The sequence below is a fragment of the Ochotona princeps genome, chromosome 11, assembly GCF_030435755.1.
Source record: "Ochotona princeps isolate mOchPri1 chromosome 11, mOchPri1.hap1, whole genome shotgun sequence".
NCBI classification, from domain to species: Eukaryota; Metazoa; Chordata; class Mammalia; order Lagomorpha; family Ochotonidae; genus Ochotona; species Ochotona princeps.
This window is the reverse complement of record NC_080842.1, coordinates 72,115,412-72,139,931: the sequence shown is the minus strand read 5'-3', so window position 1 is coordinate 72,139,931 and position 24,520 is coordinate 72,115,412. Positions and strand designations below refer to the sequence as shown.

Below are 24,520 nucleotides of genomic sequence, written 5' to 3'. Positions count from 1 at the left end.
GGGGTGGCAGGCACCTGTGTCTCGGGGCGCCATGGCCCTCTCCCTCCGTCGTCCTCCGCCCCCTTTCACGTCTCTTTTCTTACTAGGATCTGAACAGTCATTTGGGCTGCCTTGTTTGCTGTTCTTTGATTGAATGCAAGGCGAGCCTGGGAGAGCGAACAAGCTTTTCTCAACTTCTGTTAGTAATATGGACTAGTTATTTTGTTATTAATCTCCGCACTAGTTATTAAATATCTGGGCCTTTCCTTCCGTCCTCACTGTGAACCGTGGAGGTGGTGGCGTTTATCCCCAGTTAAGGTTGAGGAGGTTAGGCCCAAAGCGGTGAGAGAACTTCCCTGTCACAGGATTAGGAGGTAGTAGAGCAGGCCAAACACAGATTGAGTCAGACATGTTGTTTGATTCCAGAATGTTCTCTCAGCCTCTGACTTTGGGTTGGTTTGGACGTGATGTATGTCAGGATGGCTGGGGTGAACAGTGACCATACTGGTACTGGCAGTCAGGTGGGGCACCTGACCGCTCATGTGGCTGGTGGCGATGGAACGTGACCCTGCCGTGTTGGAAGGCAGTGGGGTCGTTTCTTAAAGATCTGGTGGCGCAGCTATGGCAGGCCCAGCAGCTGTGCCAGTGGCGTTTCCCGAGGGAGGTGAGGAGCTGTGTAAGTGCAGAAACCTGTGTGGGCGTGTCTGTCGCAGCTCTGTGTGGGGCGGCCCCAGCCTGGGACACCTGCAGGCTGTTCCAGGCCGGTGGTCACACTGTGGCCGGCTGCCACGAGGGCTGCTGGACACCTGCAGGCTGTTCCAGGCCGGTGGTCACACTGTGGCCGGCTGCCACGAGGGCTGCTGGACACCTGCAGGCTGTTCCAGGCCGGTGGTCACACTGTGGCTGGCTGCCACGAGGGCTGCTGGACACCTGCAGGCTGTTCCAGGCCGGTGGTCACACGTGGCCGGCTGCCACGAGGGCTGCTTGGCACTGTCGGCAGGACCTGGCTGTGCGGGCCTCCCAGCGTCCTGGGTCTCCACCCAGCCTGTGTGTGTGCACTGTGTGTATGTGTGTAAAGATTGAATTATCATTTGAAAGAGCAACAGGGAGAGTGGGAGAGGCAAACAGACATCTTCATGTGCTGATTCACTCCCCAGACGGCTGCGACGGCCAGGGCTGGGCCAGGCGGAAGCCAGGAGCCTGCAGCTTTCCCTGGGTGTCTCGTGAGTGGAGGGCTCCAGGCACTTGGGCTGTGTTCTGCTGCCTTCATAGGCTGTCAGCAGGGAGCTGGACTGGGATTGGAGCTACTGGGACTGGAACCAGAACCCATTATGGGATTCTAGTGTTGTGGGTGGCAGTTTAACCTGACATACCACAACACTGTCTCCATGGTCTACATTTCTCAGGCCAGATAAGAATTCCTGTTAGGACCACATGGAACCCTGGCAAATGCGCTGGTTCTAGGAGTCACTGGCCTGCCTTACATCTGCTGCTAATGCTGGCTGTGTGTCCCTGGCTGCTGAGCAGTTTGGTTCAGTATCGTCAGCAATGGAGACAGTGAGGTGCACCAGCAGCCAGGGGCCCTGGGGAGCAGAGAAGGTGGTGCTTAGACAAAGGCTCCTCCGTGGTTCTGCCAGACGCTGCCCAGGGGTCCCTGCGCCAGCCTGGGGCCTGTTCCGCACAGCTCTGGGTTGTGTCTGAATGCTGAGCTGGCAATGCCTGGAGGAAGCCCGCCCCGCCCCAGCTGCCGGAGCGGGAGGCTGTCTCCTGCCTATGTTTGGTGGGATTGTCTCCGAGGGAGTGACAGCGGAGAAGGCTGGCCATGCTGTCTGCCAGTCCAGCTGCTCTGCAGTGGCAGATGGGGCGGTCGCATCAGGGTGGCCTTTCTTCGCCGTCTGCTCGCAGGAGTGACCAGCATGACAAGCACAAGATCGGTTAGGGACAGAGGGCTGTGTTAAGCCAGTGTGTTCATGACTGTGGCCCCAGACCAGTGAGTGACAGCGCTGGCAGGACTGGGTCGCCGTGTGGCGGGTGCTGGGGTAGTGAGGGCCTGAAAAAGGGGCGGGTAAAAATCCACCGCTGGGAGTGATTGCGGAAGAGAGGAGGGTTGTGGCGGGAGCAGCATCGCCAACAGCAAAGGGGCACTGTGGCGCATAGGTGGCATCACAGGGGACATGTGGGCCATCTTAGCGCGGCACGGTCACTTCCCCTCCTGGGGACCCGTGAGTGAACGGATGGGCAGGCGCAGTGTTTGTGACCTCTGTCTGTTCAGTGCGCTGCTGACAGAATTTCTTTCACTTTTGACTTCTTAAGAACAGAAAAATACCTGAAATTCCTTGGGATTGCCTTTTATTCTTTTATCTTGATATTAGGGATCGGAGTTTGGCATAGTGGCTATTTTTTTCTTTACCCTTGTCCTTGGACTGTTCCCAAGCTAAGGCCAGGGAACGACGCGGCCAGCTGAAGCAGAGCGAGGGCTGGAATTTGCGGCCTCTCGCCCTCCGGCAGAGCTGTGCTCTCTTGCACACTGCCTTGCCTAGCAATCCGAGATGTAGCTATGTGTTGTTTTGGGCGGGGGGAGGGGTGCACTCTCGTTAAGGCCCATGGTGTAGACTTAAATTTTTCTTCCTTTCAGAATTCCCCGGAGTTATTCCCCTAGGCCACTGCCAGGGCAGATGCAGGAAGCTGACTGTTGTGCAAACTTGTACCAGCTTATTTTCTTACCTGAGGGTTTATTTTTTTTTTGGCCTGAGTAAGTCTCTGCTTTGGGTTTCTTTCCCGTGAAGGCAGAGAGAACGCCAGGCTTTGTGGGGGACAGCTGACGCGGCGCTCCAGTCCCAGTGCCCAGAATCTCAATGAGAGCTTGTTGAACGAGCTAAAGTGTGTGTCGGGGTGGTGGTTGGAAGCCCCAGCTGCGTCTTTGCAGAAGGCGTGCCCACTGCTTACAAAGCAGGTGCAGCTGTTCCCCCAAGACCCCAGGCAGCCGGAGATGGGATGGAGTGCCAGGCAGCAGAGGCGCCTCTGTGCCCGCTCACTGGCAGTGGGTTTTGGGTGCTTTGGTGGTGACTGAAGATAAGCTAAGTCTGCTGAGTTTGCTGGAAGGAGTATTTACTAGTCCCTTGGTTTATACTGCTCCTGACCCATTCTGCCTTGTCTTGGTGGGACAGCAGTGTAAGAGTTAGTTATGCAGAAACACAATATGACTGGCAGGCAGTAAGGAAGTGATGGTAGGAAATGTTCTTTAGGAATGCATGCTGCTCTTTGCACCAGCAGTGTGCTGTGTGATCTGAGTGTGACTGTGGAGTCACTCTGGTCTGTGAGTGTGACTGTGGAGTCACTCTGTGGTCTCTGAGTGTGACAGTGGAGTCACTCTGTGGTCTCTGAGTGTGACTGTGGAGTCACTCTGTGGTCTCTGAGTGTGACTGTGGAGTCCATGACTGTGGAGTCACTCTGGTCTGTGAGTGTGACTGTGGAGTCACTCTGTGGTCTCTGAGTGTGACTGTGGAGTCACTCTGGTCTATGAGTGTGACTGTGGAGTCACTCTGGTCTATGAGTGTGACTGTGGAGTCACTCTGTGGTCTCTGAGTGTGACTGTGGAGTCACTCTGGTCTATGAGTGTGACTGTGGAGTCACTCTGGTCTATGAGTGTGACTGTGGAGTCCATGACTGTGGAGTCACTCTGTGGTCTCTGAGTGTGACTGTGGAGTCACTCTGTGGTCTCTGAGTGTGACTGTGGAGTCCATGACTGTGGAGTCACTCTGTGGTCTGTGAGTGTGACTGTGGAGTCACTCTGTGGTCTCTGAGTGTGACAGTGGAGTCACTCTGTGTGAGTGTGACTGTGGAGTCACTCTGAGTCTTGCTAGCTAGCTGTAGGACTTTAGACAAGGGTTTATGTTGGTGCGAATCTGCCCTTGTGCCTCTTGTAGCAGTGGGCAGTGCCATCTCCCAGGGCTGTGGTGAGGTGTGAGTGCACACCTGTGTGCCAAGTGCCTAGCACAGTGCCTCACACCCAGCTGTCTGCAGTCATTGTTAGCATCTTTTTAAACATAAATACTTCACTAAAATATTCAGAAACTTTCGCTTTAACTCGTAGCGTTAATACAGCTGTAAAATACTGGCTTCTTCAGTGCCTTGAATTTCCCCTGAGTGTAGCCAGCTGCTTCCGGTTGGACCGTTGCCCCTGAAGCCCACCTGCCCTGTCTGTGGGTGTCAGCAGTCTCAGGGCTCTGCCCCCTAAGAAGGAGCCCTGTGGCCGCATACTCCCTCTGCTGAGCTCTGGTACTGTGGGCATCACTACCACTTGGCTAGCTCTTTGGGAGACAGGTTGTTGTGCTGTCGAAGCCCAGGCCTGTGGCAGCCTGGGCCGCCTCAGCTAAGCCCCTCTTGTGCTAATACCCTCCCTCCTCCCGGCCTGGACTCGGCTGTCCCCTTCTGTGACAAGGAGCCTCCCAGACCCCAGCAAGGTCTAGCACACACCGGGTTCCCACCGGACATTCAGCAATGAGAATCTGGCAGAACTCAAGCTAAATCTCAGGTTGAGATTCAAGCTCCCTGGCCTGAAGTCTGCGTTGGCAAAATTGGTTAGATCAGTTCAAACAGAAAACACTTTGATTTGAAAGGCAGAGTGACGGGGTGGGGGTGGTGAGCGAGAGCGGCACAGAGAGGTCGTCTGTTGGGTTTACTTCTCAAAGGCCAGCGACAGCTGAAGGTGGCAGCCAGGAACTCCGCAGGGGCTTCTGCGTGGCGGGGTCCCACGTATCCAAGCCCCCATCTGCTGCCCTAGGCTGTGCGTTAAGGAAGCTGGAGTGGAAGTGGAGGAGCCTGAACCAGGCACTCTGGAGGGTGGGGTCCCATCCAGCAGCGGCTCCCCTCCACTGCATCCACTCCTCACCGTTTTTAATCCAAGTTTAAAAAGGTTTAGTAACTCACCGGCTTGTTGCTCACTGATTGAGGCTTTTACAGGTGAAACATCAAGTACAGGAAGAGAACACATGAGCTGTGCCTCAGGAGCATATGTGGGGCTGTAATACAGGAGCAGCAATCCAGGGAGGACCTTTTGCGTGTGCCAGGAGCCCGGGGCAGGGACCCTGGGAACTGCTCCTTGCACCTCCGTGCCCAGATGAGCAGAAAGGACTGGGGGGCCCGATTGTGCGTGGAGAAGTGTGTCCTGGAGGCTGGCTGGGAGGAGCAGGTGGACGGATGTGGTCTCTCTGAAGCTTGAAGCAGGAGTCACTGGATCTTTGTCATGAGTACACTGATTTGAAGAGTTACTTTTGTTGACTTGAAACATGGAGCTAAGGGCCCAGCGCAGTAGCCTAGTGGCTGAAGTCCTCACCTTGCGTGCACCAGGATCCTAAATGGGTGCTGGTTTGTATCCCAGCTACTCCACTTCCCTTCCAGCTCCCTGCTTATGGCCTGGGAGGGCATCAGAGGACGGCCCAAAGCCTTGGGACCCTGTACCCATGTGGGAGATCCAGAAGAAGCTCCTTGACTCCTGGCTTCAGATTGGCTCAGCTCCGGCCATTGTGGTCACTTAGGAAGTAAACCAGCAGATGGAGGATCTTTCTCTTTGTGTTTCCTTCTCTCTGTATATCTTGCCTTTCCAAGAAAAATAAATCTTAAAAAAAATATGAAGATAGAGAAGGAGAAAGAGATAACTTCCATCTTCTGGTTCACTCCCCAAATGGCTTCAATGCCCAGAGCTGAGCCGATCTGAAGCCAGGAGCCAGGAGTTTGTTCCAGGTCTCCCACATGGGTGCAGGGTCCCAAGGCCTTGGGTCGTCCTCGACTGCTTTCCCAGGCCACAGGCAGGGAGCTGGAAGGGAAGTGGAACAGCCGGGCACGAACCTGCACCCATATGGGATGCTGGTGCCGAAGGCAGAGGCTCAGCCTGCTATGCCAGGGCTTCGGCCTCTGTTTAAGTACATTTTTGTGGGTTCCATCTTTGGATTCTTTGGCTTAGACAACAGAAGTGTGCTGTCCTGTACCGTATAGATGTGTGCTGGCCTCTGCCATGCAGTGTGCAAAAGCCAGCTTTGGAGTGCAGTGTTGGAGAGCCTCTTCATTCAGGTGTGACCTTTCAGAGAGCTGAGTGCCACCTGCCGTGAGAGGCCAGGTCCTGAGTGAGGCTCCATGTGCGTCGATTCCGGGGTCCCCGCATGCATCTGTAGCGCTCCTCGTTTCTCTTAGTTGCACTAGACAGACTTGCTGCTCGCTCCCTTGTGGGAGGAAGGCTGGCCGCAGCATCGGTCTGGAAAGCAGCGAGTGGGTTGAAGGGAACTTGCTGTCAGAGGTTTGCCGGTGAAGGCTCCTTAGACGGCTGCCTGCTTCTCCTTCGGAGTTCACATTCAGCCCAGAAAGCAGCTGTTTGCCCAGGAGGCTGTGGGGTTTCAGTGCGTGACAGATGAATTTAATTTGCTCGGGGTGAGTACATTATCCTTCTGCGGTCTTTTAGACCGTTCTCCCAAATGGAATAGATTTTTCTATAAAAGTCACACTTCCTTTCTGAGCAGTGTAACACGGATTTTCTTGGGTGATCTTCCAAAAGAGTACCTGCCAAGAACCGAGCACTGCCTCCGACCTGGGCCCCCGGCTCGGCCTGGGCAGCTGACGGGTGGGGAGAAGCACTCTCTGTGCTGAAGCAGACCCAACTGGGCACTGCTCATGCGCGACTGGTGAAGCACGCCTCCAGGGCGGGGGCTCTCACCTCGTCCAGGAGCGAGGCACACTGTGCACGCCTTGGCACGGGGAAATGGGGTGCTCGCAGGCGGGAGCGCCAGGCTCTGCGTTGGCTTGTGTACTGGCTAGTCCATGCATGACTTAGGATCAGGTGTACAAGGTCACTCAGTGACCCTTCTTTTCCCTAAAGCATCTCTCCAAGCATTTTTTAAAAAAGATTTATTTTTATTGAAAAGGCAAATTCACAGAGAGAAGGAGAGACAGAAAGATCTTCCATCTACTGAAACTTTACTCCTTTAGCCACTAGGCCACGCCACTGGGCCCATGAAACTTTACTCCTTAAGTGGTTGTAATGCTTGGAGCCAAGCCAGTCTGAAGCCAGGAGCCAGGAGCTTCTTCCGGGTCTCCCACACAGGTGCAGAATCCCAAAATCTGCCTCTGCTTTCCCAGGCCACAAGCAGGGGCAGGATGGGAAGTGGAGCAACTGGGACACCAGCTGGTGCCCCTATGGGATCCCGGTGCATGTGTGATGAGGACTTTAGCCACTAGGCTACTGTACTGGGCCCCTGCAAGTGGTTTTACAGTATGTGTGTGAGCCAGTATTGTGGCTTATCAGGTTAAGCTGTGGCCTGCAATGCCGGTGCCCCTCGTCTACCCCAGTCTGACTCCTGGCTGCTCCACTTGGGATCCAGCTCTCTGCCTGTGCACCTGGCAAGGCAGCGGAGGATGAACTCAGTCCTTGGAGCTGAGCCACTCGCTTGGGACCCCAGGGCCCTGGCTTCAGTGCTTGCGGCTGCTTGGAGAGTGAACTTGTGGTTAGAGGATCCCTCTGTCCCTTTCCTTCTCTGTCACTCTGCTTTTCGAATCAATACATCTTTTAAAATAAGGTGATATATTGAAAATTTTGTGGTTTTTAAATTTCAGAAAATGTGTTCTTTTGAAGAATATGTCATTGTTTTTAGAAAGTTTCATCCGGGGCCGGCTCTGTAGGCTAAGCCTCCGCCTGTGGCACTCGCATCCCATGTGGGCACTGGCTCGTGTCCTGGCTGCTCCACTTCCAGTCCAGCGCCCTGCTGATGGTCTGGGAAAGTAACGGAAGGTAGCCCAAGTAGCCCAAGACCTTGGGACCCTGCACCTGCCTGGGAGATCTGAAAGCAGCTTCCGACTCCTGGCTTCAAATCGCTCAGTACCAGCGGTGGTGGCCATTTGGGGAGTGAACCAGTGGATGGAAGATTTCTCTGTTTCTCTCTGTCTCTCCTTCTCTCTGTAACTCTGCCTTCTAAATTAAAAATAAATCTGTAAAAAGTTTCCTCCAGTTATAAGAGTGTAATGAACAAGTTAAGGCAATTAGTGTTTCCTTCTCCTTACACATGTGTCATTTCCTTGGGTCGTACCCTCTGAACCTCTGCTACACTAGCAGGTGGCAGTGAGCTGGCCGCCCGGCCGGGCTGTGGGCGCTTGGACACTGCCCTGTCTTGCACTGCCTCTGGTGTCCGTTCACTGCGGCCAGGCTGTGGGGTTTGAAGTGTGAATACTGCTCCGGAAGGGACAGGAAGGTGAGGCGAGGAGGGCCCTGCTTTGTCCCCAGCGGAGAGTGGGCGCTCCTTCCTGCTTCCTCTCCTTACTTTCTGCACTTGTGTCACTCTGCAAACGTTCTCCACACTTGGGCTGTCTGTGTGGTCTGGTTCTTAGCAACAACCGTGAGGACTGGAACCCTGCCGTTGCCGTCCTCGTTGTCGCCAAGAACACAAGACCCAGAGAAGGGGGCCGCTTGGCCAGCATGGGGACCGTGGGATACAGAGCCCAGCTCCGGCCCAGGGCCGTGCCTTTCACGGACTGGCTGCCTCATCCCCTCCCTGCGGCTGGTGCAGCCTGTCTCAGCTGAAACAGGGAGCTCCTTGAGCACCGCCCTGTGTGCAGTGGCTGACACCATAGTCTGCTGGACGATGACAGAGGTGGACAGGCATTTGGGGTGACGGTTAAGAAGCTCTGGGGGTGCTGTGTGCCTGGCTTCAGGTCACAGCTGCAGGTCCTCGTTCACCCTGCTCGTACCGCCCTGGGAGGCATTAGCTGATGGCTTCAGTACTTGGGTGCCTGTCGCCCCATGGGAGACGCAGGTCGAGTTCTGGGATCCTGCTTTGACCCGTCCCAGCCCTGGCTGCTGGGGATTTTGGAAAGTGAACCCGCAGGTAGATTACTCATTCTCTCTCACTCTGAAATAAGTAAAAACAACAAAAAAGTTAGGAAGGGGACATGGAAGGATTTGCTAATGTGAGATAGTGTATGCAATTCCATCTCGTCAACTGAGCCTGGAGCTGTTCAGCAGGCAGTAACTGCCGCCCACTACGTAAAGAAACAACCATTTAGATTCTGTATGGTAGATCCATGAACTGAGCTGTTGTTACATGTTCCAAGTGTTTCCAGCCTGTTTTAGGCTTACTCATAAGCAGTGTGCATGGTCTTCCGCGCATTGCGGGATTTGCAGCAGTGTGAGCAGTCCCGACAGCCGGAGGCCCCGCTGTGTCTGCTTGGGTCCTCACGGAGCAGGGCTCTCTGTGCTGCCCAGAGCTGCTGTGCCCGCCCCCAGCACACGGAGCAGGGCTCTCTGTGCTGCCCAGAGCTGCTGTGCCCGCCCCCAGCACACGGAGCAGGGCTCTCTGTGCTGCCCAGAACTGCTGTGCCCGCCTCCAGCACAGGCTGGGCCTCCGGAAGGGCTTGTTCAGAGGATGGAGTTGGAAATGTTGATGATGGGGGTCACATTTTTTCTCTACTCTTTTACCTGTCCTTCAGGCTTATGTGGCTCTGAATTTTTCACTCACATCCTTACTTTGACACATCCCTGTTTAGTTAGGTCTGTGTTCATTTCTGAGTGTCACAGAAGTTTATAGTGTTTTTCCTATGTGATATCAGGAAAAAAATGTATATCACTGGTGAAACAGGTTTTAAAAACATTAATTTGTTTTTGAGGCAGAAACAGAGACTGCCTACTGTTTGTCCCCGCTGGGAGTAGGGGAGTTGGCCCAGGTCTCCCATGTGAATGGCAGAGACCGCCTCTGGCATGGTGCCCGCTGGCTTCCATCTCTGTGTTGTGCAGAAGAGAGTTGGCTCAGGCTGTGTGGGATGCCAAGTGGGGTGCCTGCCTCCCCGAAGGAAGGGAGGGGCTCTGCAAACCTCGGCTGCTCGTATGGGCAACGGGAGTCACCCCGAGCACCTGCTCTCCAGGGACACACTGCGCAGGGTTGCCCGCGTGACCAGCTCTCCATAAAACCTTGCACAGTGCATCTGCTGGCCTTTGCGGCTGGGCAGCGTTTTCTGTGCATGGTCAGTGCTGGGAGCTGGGACTGTCCCTGGGGAGGGGACTCCAGAAGCTCCAACTGGCCTTCCTGGGCCTTGCCCCCTTTCCCTGTCTGGAGTGTGCTTTGAGGCCCTCACACTCACGGCTGTGGGCTCTGCCGGTGCCAGCCTCTGGGCTTGGGGTGTCTGGGAGCCCTGCCCAGAGCCAGGCTGCTCCTCAGCATAGATAAATAAGTATGTATTTGTAGTAGAGTGGTTGTTACATTTTTTTTTGAGATCTTTAATAAAAGCCAGTGAGTACTAAGCAGTCTTTATAGCATGCTGTAAAATTATCTTAAACTGTGTCAACTGCTCAGGTGGTGCTGGATGTCGGAGCTTTACAGCTTGTCTTGGTGTGACAAATAATAAAAACAAGTCCTTGTTTGTACACTGCATGCATTTCTGGCCGTTTTCTTAGAATGCCATGGTGGAAGGCATGGTTGTGCTGCCTTGAGAGATGCTGAATTCCCTGCCGTGTGAGCATCACCGGCTCACTGAATCCTCACCAGGTGGAACCCTTGTAGACTGTCAGTTGGACAATGCTGGCTGGTGCCCCCTGCTCGCTAGCCTTCTGGCCGTTGGTGAGCTTGCGTCAGTGACTCTCTGGTGACAGTCCACATTCCTGGGTTGAGAGTGTTCAACTTCCAGATGTTTTGTGTTTTTAGAGGGTGATGGCCCTGGAGTGTCCAGTGTCTGCTGGAGCCTTGGCACAGCCCTCACGGGTCTGCTTCAGGAGAGGGCTTTGGGTCTGATGAACAATGTAAGCCCATAGATTAGGCGTATTCTCTTAACCTTATCCTGTTAGATTTATTGATTTGAGCATCATTGTGTGTGTGTGTGTTCCTCAGAGGGCCGTGTTGGCCAGGGTTGGCCGGGCTGATGTCAGGATGTCACTCTGGTCTCCCGGGTGCAGGTGGCAGCAATGGAGCCAGCCCCACAGTTCTCCTAGGCTATCATCAGGAAGCTGCCAGCACACGAACCAGTGCCCAAAGGAATGTTGCTGTTGCAAGCAGCGGCTTTGCCTGCTGCGCCACAATGCCAGCCCGGTGCTGTGCAAGGCTGCCCAGGACAGGACAGCCTTAGCTTCAAAGGGCTAGGGCTGGCCCTGTGCTGCCCCATGCAGCAGCCATTCTAACAGCTGGTAGGCAGCCCTGGCTAGAGGTGTGCGATGGTGCTTGCTGGGGAGGGCAGGATGGTGAGCACCTGTGTCTGCGTGAATGCAGCCCCCTTGCTCTGTAGGCTCCGTGTGCAATGGGAGGGTCTGATCACAGTGTGCAGCAACGTGCTCCCCACTCGGGCTCTCCCAGAAACAGCTGCTGTCAAGGAAAAATCAGCAAGTTGTGAATGATAACAGGGAGCATCCCATTCCTCTGTGTGTATGTGAGTGTGTGTGTGAGTGCACACAGGCAGCCCTGCAGGTGTGTAGCACGTTAGCACTGTGTGTGAGTGTGTGTGTGTGTGTGAGCGAGTGCACACAGGCAGCCCTGCAGGTGTATAGCACATGTTAGCACTGTGTGTGTGAGTGTGTGTGTGTGTGAGTGCACACAGGCAGCCCTGCAGGTGTGTAGCACATGTTAGCACTGTGTGTGTGTGAGTGTGTGTGTGTGTGAGTGCACACAGGCAGCCCTGCAGGTGTATAACATGTGCTAGCTCTGGCTCTCTGGTAGGAGGGCTATGGAAGTGGAGGCTACAGTAAAGGGGCAATTTCTGTTTCATATCACTTTTGTTTTTGTCATTGCTGTTTTATTGTTTAATGGGTCTTAGTTGCTTGTAAGTTTTCAAACATTTAATTGAAGCAATAGTTTTGAAGATTTTAATGGAAGCTGCTCAGCCTCCTCTGACTGGGGGCTGTGTGGTCACGAGTGTGCAGGACTGTGAGGACAGTGTGCGGACGACTGCGCGGCTGGCATCCCACGCACCGAGGGGACGGCTGCTTGGTCGTTATGATGTAATGCAGTATAAATATCACTGTGCTGGCTTGTGGCGCTGGCCGACACTCGGATTCCTGACAGCTGCAGAAAGCCCCTGGGTGTGGCTGTCTCACTGGCCATGTCGTCCCGGCCTGGACTTGCTGCGGTGCCCTCGGTTTCCTGCTGTCAGATAGGAGCAGCACTTCTGTGTTGTGGGTGTCTGAGGGTTACGTGCCGTGTGACAAGCGAGGGATGAGCCGGGCCTGGCTGTGGGTCCCTGGGTGCGCCTGCCGGTGTTGGCAGTGCGCCGGCTCTGTGGGCCTGTCTGGCGGCTCTCTCCCCAGCGTGCCACCTGCTGTGGTTTGTCATCAGCACAGCAGTTGGAGCGACAGCTGGCCTTGATTTGCATTTTGGGGTGTTTGTGCTATTTATAACTAATTAAGAAAAGACTTGGAAGCCTGTTTATGGCAAGCTGGCAAATTCAGAAAACAGAAAAATCTGTTCTCATGATTTCACTTGCGTGGGCACAGACCATGCGTATAAACACACACATTTACTTGCATTTAAGACATTCCACCATTGGCAGGTGGCTTATCGGGACTTTTCCTCCCAGTCCCTGTCTCTGAGTGTGGCTCTCTGACCTCTGTCCTTGAGCATCAGTCATTGACACCCCCTCTTTTGCTGCTTATGAGGAGTGAAGTGTGGGGAGGGAAGTATTAATTTACAAAGCTTTTGTCCAAATTAACCTTCCCCTTCTTCTGTCAGTATCTCGTGCCCTGTTTAATTTCATGTGTGTATCAGGAAGCGATACGGTGGGCACCTCTTTCCCTTCTCTCTCGGCCGTTTTTGCTGCATACGGCCGTGAGCAGTCTCCAGGGTGCCTTTTGATGGGTCTGTCTGGGTGGACACGCGGGCTCCCTGCTTCTGCATCAACTCCTCAGTATAGAGGCGGGATAGAGTGAATGAATGGGCTCAGGCTGCACCAATCTATATTCTGTTATCTTGTGGAAACCGTGTTTGGACAGAGCTGTGACGGGGTGGTCAGCACTGCCTGTGGAGAAAGGATGCCAGCAGCCCCTCCCAGGAGGAGGTGAGGGGTCCCCTCTTTCTCCCAGGTGAAGGGTCCCTGCTTTGTTCCAGGTGAGGGGTCTCCGCTTTTTCCCAGGTGAAGGGTCCCCTCTTTCTCCCAGGTGAGGGGGTCCCCGCTTTCTCCCAGGTGAAGGGTCCCCTCTTTCTCCCAGGTGAAGGGTCCCCGCTTTGTCCCAGGTGAAGGGTCCCCGCTTTGTCCCAGGTGAGGGGTCCCCGCTTTGTCCCAGGTGAAGGGTCCCCGCTGTCTCCCAGGCATGTGGCATTTGCACACGTTTATCTGCAGGGATGTTGTGGCTCAGAGTCAGGCTACGCAGTCAGAAGGGCAGGATCGTGCCCCCCACCTACCCTTGAAACTGCCTGGTGCCTTCTCTTGCCTGAAGCGGTCTTCCAGGGCTCTGAGAAGGGGGGCTGTCTTCCAGGGGGGTGGGCATGGAGAACATCCAGCTACTGACAGTCATGCTTCCCAGTGGGCGGCCCAGACAAGGGGGCAGCTACTGTAGTGTGTCCCACTTCCCACTTTCACAGAACATCATGAAGCAACAGTGCTAGTGTTAGAGCTGGCAGTTGTAGCAAAAGGCAGACGTGAGACCGGACCCTTCCGCTGACTTGCTGTGCTGCAGCCTCCTGTCTGCGGGGCAGCCCCGGGGGGTGGGGAGGCTGGTGTGGCGCGTGCTCCTCTGCCCTCCTAGACCGACAGATGCAGCACTGCCTGCAGCTCCTCCGAGGCGCTTGATGAATTTTGAATATCCATGACAGCAGAACATATGGTGAGGGGACCAGTGCCTGAGGTTCGGTCCCTGCTGGCTTTTAGGCCCAAGTGCTCTGTGGGCAGCTGGCCCTGCGCAGGCCCGTGGAGACCTCGTTGCAGCTCCCTCACCAGCTGGGCCCCTCTCCTGCCTGACGCAGAGGATCATCCCCTTGTGGCCAGTCAGCTCTGCTGTAACCCTGAAGCTGGGCCATTAAGAGCTGGTCCTCTCTGCTGTCTATTTTTACAATCTGGGGCTCTTTCTTCTTTAATTACATCAGTAACTTAAGGTCTTTAATGGCTGTGTACCTTACAAATAGGGACGGGAGCTGTATTCCGCTACAGTCTCTGGGCTTTCCCAGGTGCGAGGATGTGAGGCTTGGGGTGGGATTTGTGTTCCCGGGACTGTACCGACGCCGGGGAGCGTGTGTGTCTTGGCTGACTTGGTGACTCGCAGCAGCAGCGCACACGTGTGTTCTCACTCTTCCATCCTGAGCCGGAGCACTCACAGCGCATGAGCCCTCGCGCCTGCACCTGTCCTCTTGGGGCTCCCATCTGGGGGCGCAGCCGCAGGCACTCGTGGCCGGTTCTCCGAGGCTGGTGAGGCTGTGCAGGGAACAGTGGTGGCTGCCCCCTTGGGGACTTCTGCTGACCACTGCACTTTGGGGATTGCGTAACTCCAAGCGTATGCAGTTCTGAACAGCCAGCCTTGGCGACGAGGGAGGTCACCATCACTTGGGAGCCACGACGTTTCTGGCCCTACTTGTCAGATGGTAGCCATCCTTCCTCTGGGTCCTGCCACTCATTCTTCCATCGCAGTGGGTGCCCGCACTGTCCCGGGAAGCCGTGCTGTGGAGTCCAAACGCGAACATCTCCTCACTTGCAAGGCTGACATGTGCAGGTTTGGTGTTGGCTGCTTTCAGAAGCTGTGTGCTAACAGTGATGCATTAGAGGCCCACTTGGTTAGAACCCACTCAGAGTCTTTGGGCAGGGGCGCAGGGAAGTGACAATTCATGACCACTGTCCCCAGACCTGAGGTGAGGGCCTCATGGTCTGAGGAGACCACTGTAGCCGCTTTGCAACCACAGCCTCTGGCCTTCTCTGGCGGTGCTGGTTGTCGTGGGTGCACTTTCCAACTGCATTTGTCTGGCCTCCTGAGTTACTTCTTGTTGTGCAGTTTCAGGCTGGGAGACAGGCTGGCCGTCTAGCAGAGATGCCCAGGAGAGAACGGCGTCACTCGATGTTCACCCGCAGGCGCCAGGTCGTTTGCTACGCAGCAGGCAGCGCGGTGCTCTGGACTCGCCGAGTTCCTGCACCAGTGTAGCTTGGGGGCTCTAGACTCAAGAATGTCATTCTTACATGTCAAAATTCAGAATCCATCCCATGTGAATTTGCTAAAAACCGCTGCATTTCCAGCCAAATGTGTGTTGCCCAGGCTGCTGGCAGGCTGTGGAGGTTTTCGGTGTGGCGCAGCCCTAAGGGAAGCCTGGGAGTCGGGCAGGTTAGACCAAGAGGAGCTGCACATGAAGAGCTGTTTTACATGTCAACTCCTGATTACAATTGTCTGTCAGTCTTGAGTTCCTGAGCCTGTGTACGCAATGGGCATACACGTGTACACACACACACACACACACACACACAGTCCTTCCTGTGGCCGCAACCTGTTCCTGGGTGTTTTCAGTCGGTGAAACCTGTCCCAAGCCTGCTGACGGTTTTGTTTGTCGTGCCTGGTCCCCTGGGCCACAGCCTAGATTCTGGTGGGTGTTACACTCTTAGAGTGGAGGGCGACCCCCTCGTAGTTAGTGGAGTGTGCAGCATCCTGTGTCACCCGTCACGGGCTCGGCAGAGTTGTCAGCAGATGCTCAGCTCTCCATGCTGATGCGTCCGGAGGCCGACACTGTTTTCTGTCCAAGAAGCCAAGGGTGTGCGAGGGGTTTCTCATCTCCGGGAGAGCTCATCTCGGAACTGCTCTGTGTCCAGCTGAACGACACAACTTGCGTATCACTGAAGACTGACTGGGGTTTTTAACCATCTCATTCCCTGGGCTGCCGTTGGTTGGCAGCGTGTGTGTTGGCTGTTACAGAACTTGCTAAGCTATTCTGCTTGTGACCCCGGGGCCTCCCATGGAGCTGGCCGCGAAGGCTTGCAGGTGCCTCTGACGCGGGCTGCAGCCCGCGGCTCTCGCATCCCCGAGTCTGGGGTTCCCAGGGCTTCGCAGCCTATCCCGTCCCAGTGTCCCTGACCGTGTGCTGTCATGTCACTGCAGAAGTTTCTGTTTATGCATATATGCTTGCCATTGCATTGAGAGCTCGATAAGGGCACATCAGATAGGTGTCCTTTAAAACCACACACACACACACACACACACACGTTAAATATTGCCACACTTAACAGGGTAAGAAATAGATAAGGGCTGTTATGGTGTTTCCTGAAAAAAAAAAAAAAACCGATTGATTTAATGGGAGATTCCCCAAGTAGGTCATGTGGAATGCAGGGGCATCATGGGGGGGCAGTTATATTGCTGCTGTTTTTTTTTTTTTAAAGATTTTATTATTATTGGAAAGCCGGATATACAGAGAGGAGGAGAGACAGAGAGGAAAATCTTCCATCCAATGATTCACTCCCCAAGTGAGCCGCAACAGGCCGGTGCTGCGCCGATCCGATGCCGGGAACCAGGAACCTCTTCCGGGTCTCCCACACAGGTGCAGTGTCCCAAAGCTTTGGGCCGTCCTCGACTGCTTTCCCAGGCCACCAGCAGGGAGCTGGATGGGAAGTGGAGCAGCCGGGATTAGAACTGGCGCCCATATGGGATCCCGGGGCATTCAAGGCAAGGATTTTAGCCGCTAGGCCACACCGCCGGGCCCGCTGCTGTTGTTTTAAATAACTATTTAATTTGAAGAAATTCAGACTCATAGCAAAATAGCATAAATGATACAAATAACCTGGTATTCCCTGCCCTCAGAGCCCCACATGTTCCCTCGGGACCCCACGTGTTCCCTCAGAGCCCCACGTGTTCCCACTTGCAAGTTTTCTTTCCCATGATGCTGAGGGTGGGAGGCAGAACATGTGATGTGGCATATGTTGGAAAGGTGGAAGGAAGGAAGTGAATTGAGGCTTCTCCTGTTCCTGGGTGAGGGTGGAGGCTGGTGGGGGTGGCGAAGGAAGGAAGCAGGGCTGGGCAGCCTGTCGTGTGAGTGACAGGAGCGCCTGTGAGGCGAGCTGGCTGGCTGGGTGGTGGGAAGGCCGTGGGGCTCAGCCAGGTGACAATGGGCACCTCCGATACTGCTCTTGGGACCGGGAAGGCTGAGGGAGTCAGGTTCCAGCAGGCGCTCCAGCCTCGGTTTGGGGCACGTTTCATTTGAGGTCTGCAGGAGAAATGCCAAAAACTGTTAGGGACAAAGACCCATGAGCAAGGTGCTGAGCGATTCAGAAGGCGAGACAGCGGAGCGAAGCAGTGCCCAGAGGTGCCTGGAAAGCTGTTGGCTCAGCTCTGTGCATGTGTGGAAGTGAGCCTGTGGGTCCCACGCTCCCCTCCCACACGTCAGCGGGCAGATCCCGGGTTCTCAGGGGGCTCCCAGGAGCCCACCCTGCAGCCTGTGGGTCCCACGTCCCCGCCCACGGGTCATCGCAGCAGATCCCGGGTTCTCAGGGGGCTCCCAGGAGCCCACCCTGCAGCCTGTGAGCCCACACTCCCCTCCCACGCGTCAGCGCAGCAGATCCTGGGTTCTCAGGGGGCTCCCCAAGGCCCACCCTGCAGCCTGTGAGTCCGACACTCCCCTCCCACGCGTCAGCGCAGCAGATCCTGGGTTCTCAGGGGGCTCCCAGGAGCCCACCCTGCAGCCTGTGAGTTCGACACTCCCCTCCCACGCATCAGCGCAGCAGATCCTGGGTTCTCAGGGGGCTCCCCAAGGCCCACCCTGCAGCCTGTGGGTCTCACGCTCCCCTCCCATGCGTCAGCGCAGCAGATCCTGGGTTCTCAGGGGGCTCCCCAAGGCCCACCCTGCAGCCTGTGAGTCCGACACTCCCCTCCCATGCGTCAGCGCAGCAGATCCTGGGTTCTCAGGGGGCTCCCAGGAGCCCACCCTGCAGCCTGTGAGTTCGACACTCCCCTCCCACGCATCAGCGCAGCAGATCCTGGGTTCTCAGGGGGCTCCCCAAGGCCCACCCTGCAGCCTGTGGGTCTCACGCTCCCCTCCCATGCGTCAGCGCAGCAGATCCTGGGTTCTCAGGGGGCTCCCCAAGGCCCACCCTGCAGCCTGTGAGTCCGACACTCCCCTCCCACGCGTCAGCGCAGCAGATCCTGGGTTCTCAGGGGGCTCCCCAAGGCCCACCCTGCAGCCTGTGGGTCCATTCCTGGACTGAGCTCCGTGTCTCTGTCTGCCCTGATCCCAGCGCTGCCTGGTAATGCTTGTGGATCTTTGTGCTGAGCTCGAAACGGGCCCATCAGACCTCCATGCTGTCTGTCCTCTTACTTCTGGATTGGGTAGCTTGCTTCTTTTCCTTGTTTTTCACTTGAAAATCAGAATTACAGAGAGAGAGACAGGGAGAGGTCTTCCATCTGCTGGTTCACTTCCTGGATGGCCAGGATGGTTGGGGCAGAGCTGAGCTGAAGCTGGGAGCCAGGAACTTCCTCCAGGTCTCCCTGTGGGTGCAGGGACACAAGCACCTGGGCCGTCCTCCCTGCCCTCCCTGCTTTGCCAGACGTCAGCAGGGAGCTGGATGGGAAGTGGAGCAGCTGGGATACAAATATGGGATGCTGGCACTTGCAGGTTGTTGAATTTTTGGCATCAGGTGGTTGCTGATATCCACACCTGGGTGCCAACGCAGGGTCCTTTGCTGATGCCAGTAAGAGAAGGGATCCAGGAGGAACTTGAGCAGTGGCCTCGTGCAGGTGGAAGGCGGTCACAGCGTGGCGGGTGTGGAGCGACTGCTGCTTTTGGGACTGTGGTGTAAATGCTGCCTGTGTGGTTTGGGGCTCTTTGGCCTGAAGTAGAGGATCACCATCTAATTTGTGAAAATTCAGATTTCTGTGTTAAAGCCAAGTATTCTTAAAATTAATAGCTGTTGTTTGTGGGGTGAAGACAAGCAGTGCAGTTAAATGGACCCTCAAAGTTCCGACCCCCCAAACAAAAACCTTCCCACGTGTCTTGGCATTGCCAGGAAGACATGCGCATGTGGGTGTGTTCTGAGCAGGTGTGGGCCTTCCTCACACGCATCCCCAACATGGAAGCCAGAACACGCTTTAAAGTCTTCCCAGTGTGCATTGCAAGCCGTTGCAGCACTGTCACAGTGTTGGTTCCGTTGGTATTACTTTTGTTTTGAATAGGGTTTGCAGCAGAGTGTAAGTGGGTCTGCTCTTTTTTTAGGCACTTTGAAATCAGCAGCATGGATTTGTTGGCCACACGCTTTTTAACTCTGCAGCCCCCGTCGCAGCTTCTGGCTGTTTTATTTATTTGCAGTTGGTCCCTGTGACTGGAGTGTGTGGGCTTGTGTTGTTTATCGTCACATACCCAATGCTTAGAGAGCAGATCTTGTGCCCTGAGTGTGGTGTTGTTGTTCTAGTACACACTCAGCTCACATCAACAGAGCATAGCTCTGCGTCTGCCCCACCCCGCCCTCCTGCCACTCCGGTCTGCTCTCCACTGAGCATGTCTAGCCTTGCTCCAGTCTCAACGCCACTGTCCCTCTGTGGTGCAGCTTCTGGAAGTGTCTTCAAAGCTGGACAGCCGCCGGTTCCACTTCAACAAAATCTTTTTATGCAGAGTGACAAAGTTTGGGAGGGCAGAGAGAAGGAGGGGGTTAGAGAGACTTCCATCTGCTGGTCCGCTCCAGCCAGGGCTGAGCCAGGGGCTCCAGTCTGAGCTCCCACGAGTGGCAGGCCCCAAGGACTTGAGCCATTTCCCACAGCAGGAAGCTGGGTTGGAAGTGGGGCAACTGGGATTCAAATTTGCAGTCAAACTGGCACTCCAGTAAGTGGTGGTACTGCTGCCAAGTGGGGGCTTAACACTGCGCCCCAATGCCAGCCTCCAATGTCAGTGCTACCTTTTTAATACTGGATAGCACCAGGAAGTCTGTGCTGATTCTTTTTTTCTCTTAAATGTTGTTTATTTTATTATTTGAAAGGCTGAAACTAGACTAGTGTGGAGCCAGGAGCCAGGCGCTTCTTCCAGGTCTCCCATGTGGGTGCAGGGATACAAGCATTTGGGCCATCCTCTTCTGCTTTCCCAGACCATCAGGATGGGAAGTGGAACAGCCAGGAGTTGAACCAGTGCCCATATGGGATCCCAGTGCTTGCAAGGGGAGGATTAGCCTACCATGCCATAGTGCTGCTCCCCCCACGCCATGCCACTTAAAATATTGTAAGTCTCCCTGTTCTAGAATGATGGCTTTAAGAGTCAGCATGTGTGCCAGGCCCTGTGCTGTGAGCGCTGGACGTCTGGCTTGTCTGTAAACTTTGAACACAGGTGTTGTTGACACCTTGTCCCTAGTGGCAGTGTGCTGCTTGGTGTGCGTCAGTCGTCTCCTAGTCTGGAAGGCAGGAATGCCAGCCACTTTGTCACATTGGGCTTCTTAATATAATCACTATAAGACCCACATTCAGGGCCCAGTGCCCTAACCTAGCAGCTGAAGTCCTCGCCTTGCATGCACCGGAATCCCACACGGGCTCTGGTTCTAATCCAGGCTGCCCCACTTCCCATCCAGTTCCCTGCCTGTGGCCTGGGAAAGCAATGGAGGATGACCCAAAGTCTTGGGACTCTGCACCCGCATGGGAGACCTGGAAGAGGCTCCTGGCTTCTGGCTCCTGGCTTTGGATTGGTTCAGCTGTAGCCATTGCAAGCACTTGAGGAATGAACCAGCGGATGGAAGATCATCTGCTCTTTCTCTCCTCTCTGTAAATTTGCTTCTTCAATAAAAATAAAAATTAAAAAAAGACCCGCATCCAGACCTGGCTTGCTCTTCTACTTTCTTCCAAGCACTGGAAGACTATTTCCTGTCAGGGCTTCTGTTGTCCATCCTTGTGTCAGTCTGATGTGTCAGGGCTAGTTGCACTGTGTGCTAACAATGTGTCCTGTGAATGTTGACCTTGTTCCTTGGGGACGCCTGGCTGACCCTGCATAATCCAGGATGGTGCCTGGCACATGCTATGGCCATCCCCGCCATGCCTGCCAGGGAACCGGCCAGGATGATGCCCGGCACGTGCTGTGGCCATCCCCACCCATGGAAGCCAGAGGCGTTCAGTGACTCACACGGAGACCGTCCTGTGGCCTGGATCATCTAGTCTATTACAGACTTGTAGACGTGTCCTAGCCGAGGGAGTCACCAACCTGAGGGTGTCCAAAACTGTAGCTTTTCTCCGATTTCTTAGCTCAGCCTCTAAGCAGCCCATTTAGCTGCTGGCAGGGGCCGGTGGAGTTCCTCTGGAGCCTGTGGCCCTGTAAGGGAAACTGTGGGTGTCTGGCTGGAGGAGCTACTGCGGCACGCATCCCTCTGACCCGAGGAACGCGTCTCATGTAATCCCTCTCCCACTGCAGAGGGCCCTACCTGGCAGGTGGTGGCTGACTGACTACGCCGAGTTCATCTGCTGTCATGAAGGCATGGCTGTTAGGAGAGGCCCCTATTTTGTCTTTAGATCTCGGACTTTGATCTGTCCCGGAGAAACAGTAACACGCAGGTGAATTCATTCATGAAACGTACCTAGTCCGTCTGGCGCTGTGCTCGCTCCTCGGGGCAGAGCCGTGGGCGGGGGCTCGCGCTCTCTGCGGCTGGCTGGCGGAGGCGGCAGGCAGGAGCGCCTCCCTACGGCGTCCTGGGCCGAGTGTGAAGGCGGCCACCAGACGGGGCAGCCTTCTGCCGAGTCCTGTAAGATTCATCGGGGCAACAGGCCGCCCAGGGGCGAGCATACCCGGCAGCATGTGTTGAGGCCCCTGGCAGCAAAGCAAACAGGAAGTGGAGTTGCGGAGGAGGGTCCAGTGTGCAGAGCAAGCAGGAAGTAGCCATGGGGCCTGATCACGGCTCAGAAGCTGCTTGCCCGACCCTTGCAGCCAGCACGGGGGTCCTGGGCGGGGGTGCGAGATGGGGTTTTGTGAGGCCGTTTCTCTCGGGTCCTGCTTTTGCTCTCTCCTGGGCCCAGCCCTGGCTAGCCTGTAGAAGGAGCAGGTGCTTGGGGCCCGAGCTCCTCACTGCCCAGGGAGGCCGTGGAGGTGCCCTGGGCCTGAGCGCTGTTGCTCCCTGGGGGCACCTGGAGTCCCAGCTTCAGCATCTGAGTTTCAGCAGGTGGTTTTTTGAACAGTTTCTCTTTTATGTCCAGGTTTGGGTCCTAGGACAGTTTCTGCACACATAGGTTCTGAGCATTCACCTTGCATTTCTTCTAGGACGTGATTGGTTTTGTCACCTGTTTCAGTAATAGGACGTGTAGCATCGTGTCTTAACAGATAGAATGGCTAGTCCCTGGCCGTTCCTGTTAGGCATCCCTACACTCTGACTGTACTTACCAAGCTTAGAGTTAGCTAGTCGAATTCCAGAAATGAAATGAAATTTACTGATGAATTTTTGGGGTTGTTGGCTGTGTCTGTCCCCGGGAGAAGGGACACCTGCCGACGCTCAGGCTGTCCTTCTGAGAACGCTGCCCATTTGTCCAGTTACTTCACTGTCAGGAGAGTTTGGCTGTTTTCTTGCTTTGTAAATGGGATCTTCTGTTATAGCTTCGAGGTGTTTGTTGTTGGATCTAAAATAAATGTAGATAAGGTAGCTTTCATTTCTCTTGTCCCCCCCCCCCCCGTTTCCTTTTTTCTGTTTGTGTTTTGTTTTGATTCTCTGGAATTTTCTAGCTACGCCCTCACATCAGCTGCAGGTGGAGATAATTTTTTGTCTTTTGCATCCTGAACTTTCTAATCACTGTTTCCTGGTTGCATTGGTTGACATAATACAGTACTCGAAGTGATGGAAAGTGGCCACCTTGACTTGTTTCTAACCTTGTGGGGATCCCTGAGGTGTTTCTTTGTTAAGACATTGTGATTTCTTAAAAGTATATATATTTTGGGCCCAGCGGCGTGGCCTAGGGGCTAAAGTCCTCGCCTTGAACGCCCCGGGATCCCATATGGGCGCTGGTTCTAGTCCCGGCTGCTCCACTTCCCATCCAGCTCCCTGCCTGTGGCCAGGGAAAGCAGTCGAGGACGGCCCAAAGCTTTGGGACCCTGCACCCGCGTGGGAGACCCGGAAGAGGTTCCAGGTTCCTGGCTTCAGATCTGTGCGCACCGGCCCGTTGTGGCTCACTTGGGGAGTGAATCATCGGATGGAAGATCTTCCTCTCTGTCTCTCCTCCTCTCTGTATATCTGACTTTGTAATAAAGCAAGTGAATCTTTAAAAAAAAAAGTATATATATTTTTATATGTTGTATTTATGTATTTACATGAGAGAAAGATCCTTCATATATTGGTTTGCTTCCAGACAACAAAACTTGGTGCCTTCCCCTGCCACGCCTGTGGAGGCTGCTCTGTGTGATTGCTCTGAGTGTCCCTGTGGCTGGCACAGACGCATGCGGCCGGGTTTTCCAGGACACCTCTTGCTGTGGGGGCTTCAAAGGAGTCCGTAGCTCCACAGCTTCACCCGCTGCATTCCTGGCGCCCACACGGTGAAGGTTCTCATGAGAGGCCAGCGGAGCCCTCAGGGCTGGGGGCTTGGCCATGTTCAGGTGCCCATTGGCCTGTTTAATCCTCGTCTCAGAATACCCAGTGATCACTCATCTTGTTTTAGGAGGAGGTAACCTGGGGACCTGGGGTATTCCTCAGCCCACATCACACAATGAGGGAGAGTTGAACCGGTGTATGTGACTGCTAGGCCTGGGCTTTCTAAGGGATGGGGCGCTGAGATCAAAAGAGGGGTGTGGCAGAGGTTCTGAAGAGGTGGCTCAGCTGGATAGGGAGGCCAGAGTGGGTGTGAGCGCGCCTCCAGAGCCTGGGGGGATGGCTCTGGTTAGGCCACCCCAGCGCAGGTGGAGCAGGGGTGCCAGAGGGCCGCGGATGAGAAGCCCAATGATGGCCGGCAGGTCAGAGGCCCACAGGGATGGTAGAAGGCACGAGGGGTTAGAATCGAAGCATAGACAGTAGGCGCGGGGTCAGTGAGCGCTGCCTGCACCCACACCTGCACCTGAGGCTACACGTGTTGGGGCGGGACCCAGCACCTGAGCCTCCTCTGCTGCCTTTCCTAGGTCATTGACAGGGTGCTGCATCGGAAGCCACATCACAAGTGGTGGCTTAACCCACGACACCACAATGCCAGCTCCTTTGTATTGGTTCTTACTGTGACTTTTGGTCAAGAATCCCATGCCCTCTCGTGTGGTCTGGTGGCACTGCTCTTGTGTGTGCTATGAAGTTAGCTGTTTAGTCTTGGTTTTTTCATCATTATACAGAAAATGGCAAATGATGGTTTAATATTGTAAAAACAGTTTGACCTCATGAACTTCCCGAAAGGATTTTGGAATTCCCCACATACTCACGTTGTCACTTACAAGCTGGTGACATAGCCCACTATTCCTGTCGTGGGTGTCAGGAAGAGCCAGCCATGATTCTAGAAGGAGAGCCATGCTGGGGAGCCAGCAGATGAGCTTCAAAGCCCTCCTGGGGCCCCAGCACCCCCTGCGAGCTGGTGCTCCGGGCCCGCCTCAGGTGGAGTGAGTCCCGAGGAAGCAGGCTGCAGGTTGAGCTTCTGAAAGGGTGCCCACTGCTTCTGCCGCCTCTGGCATTGAGGACTAGTGTCGTGCAATGGATGCCAAATGGTGATGCCGGG

The 24,520-nt window shown here is 55.0% G+C and overlaps 1 protein-coding gene across 2 annotated transcripts in view; it reads left to right on the top strand.

Annotated features, from left to right (window-relative positions):
- The window catches only part of AFAP1 (actin filament associated protein 1), a 115,800-nt gene that overhangs the window by 17,439 nt on the left and 73,841 nt on the right, over positions 1-24,520 (top strand). The gene's annotated exons all lie outside the window — the stretch shown is intronic.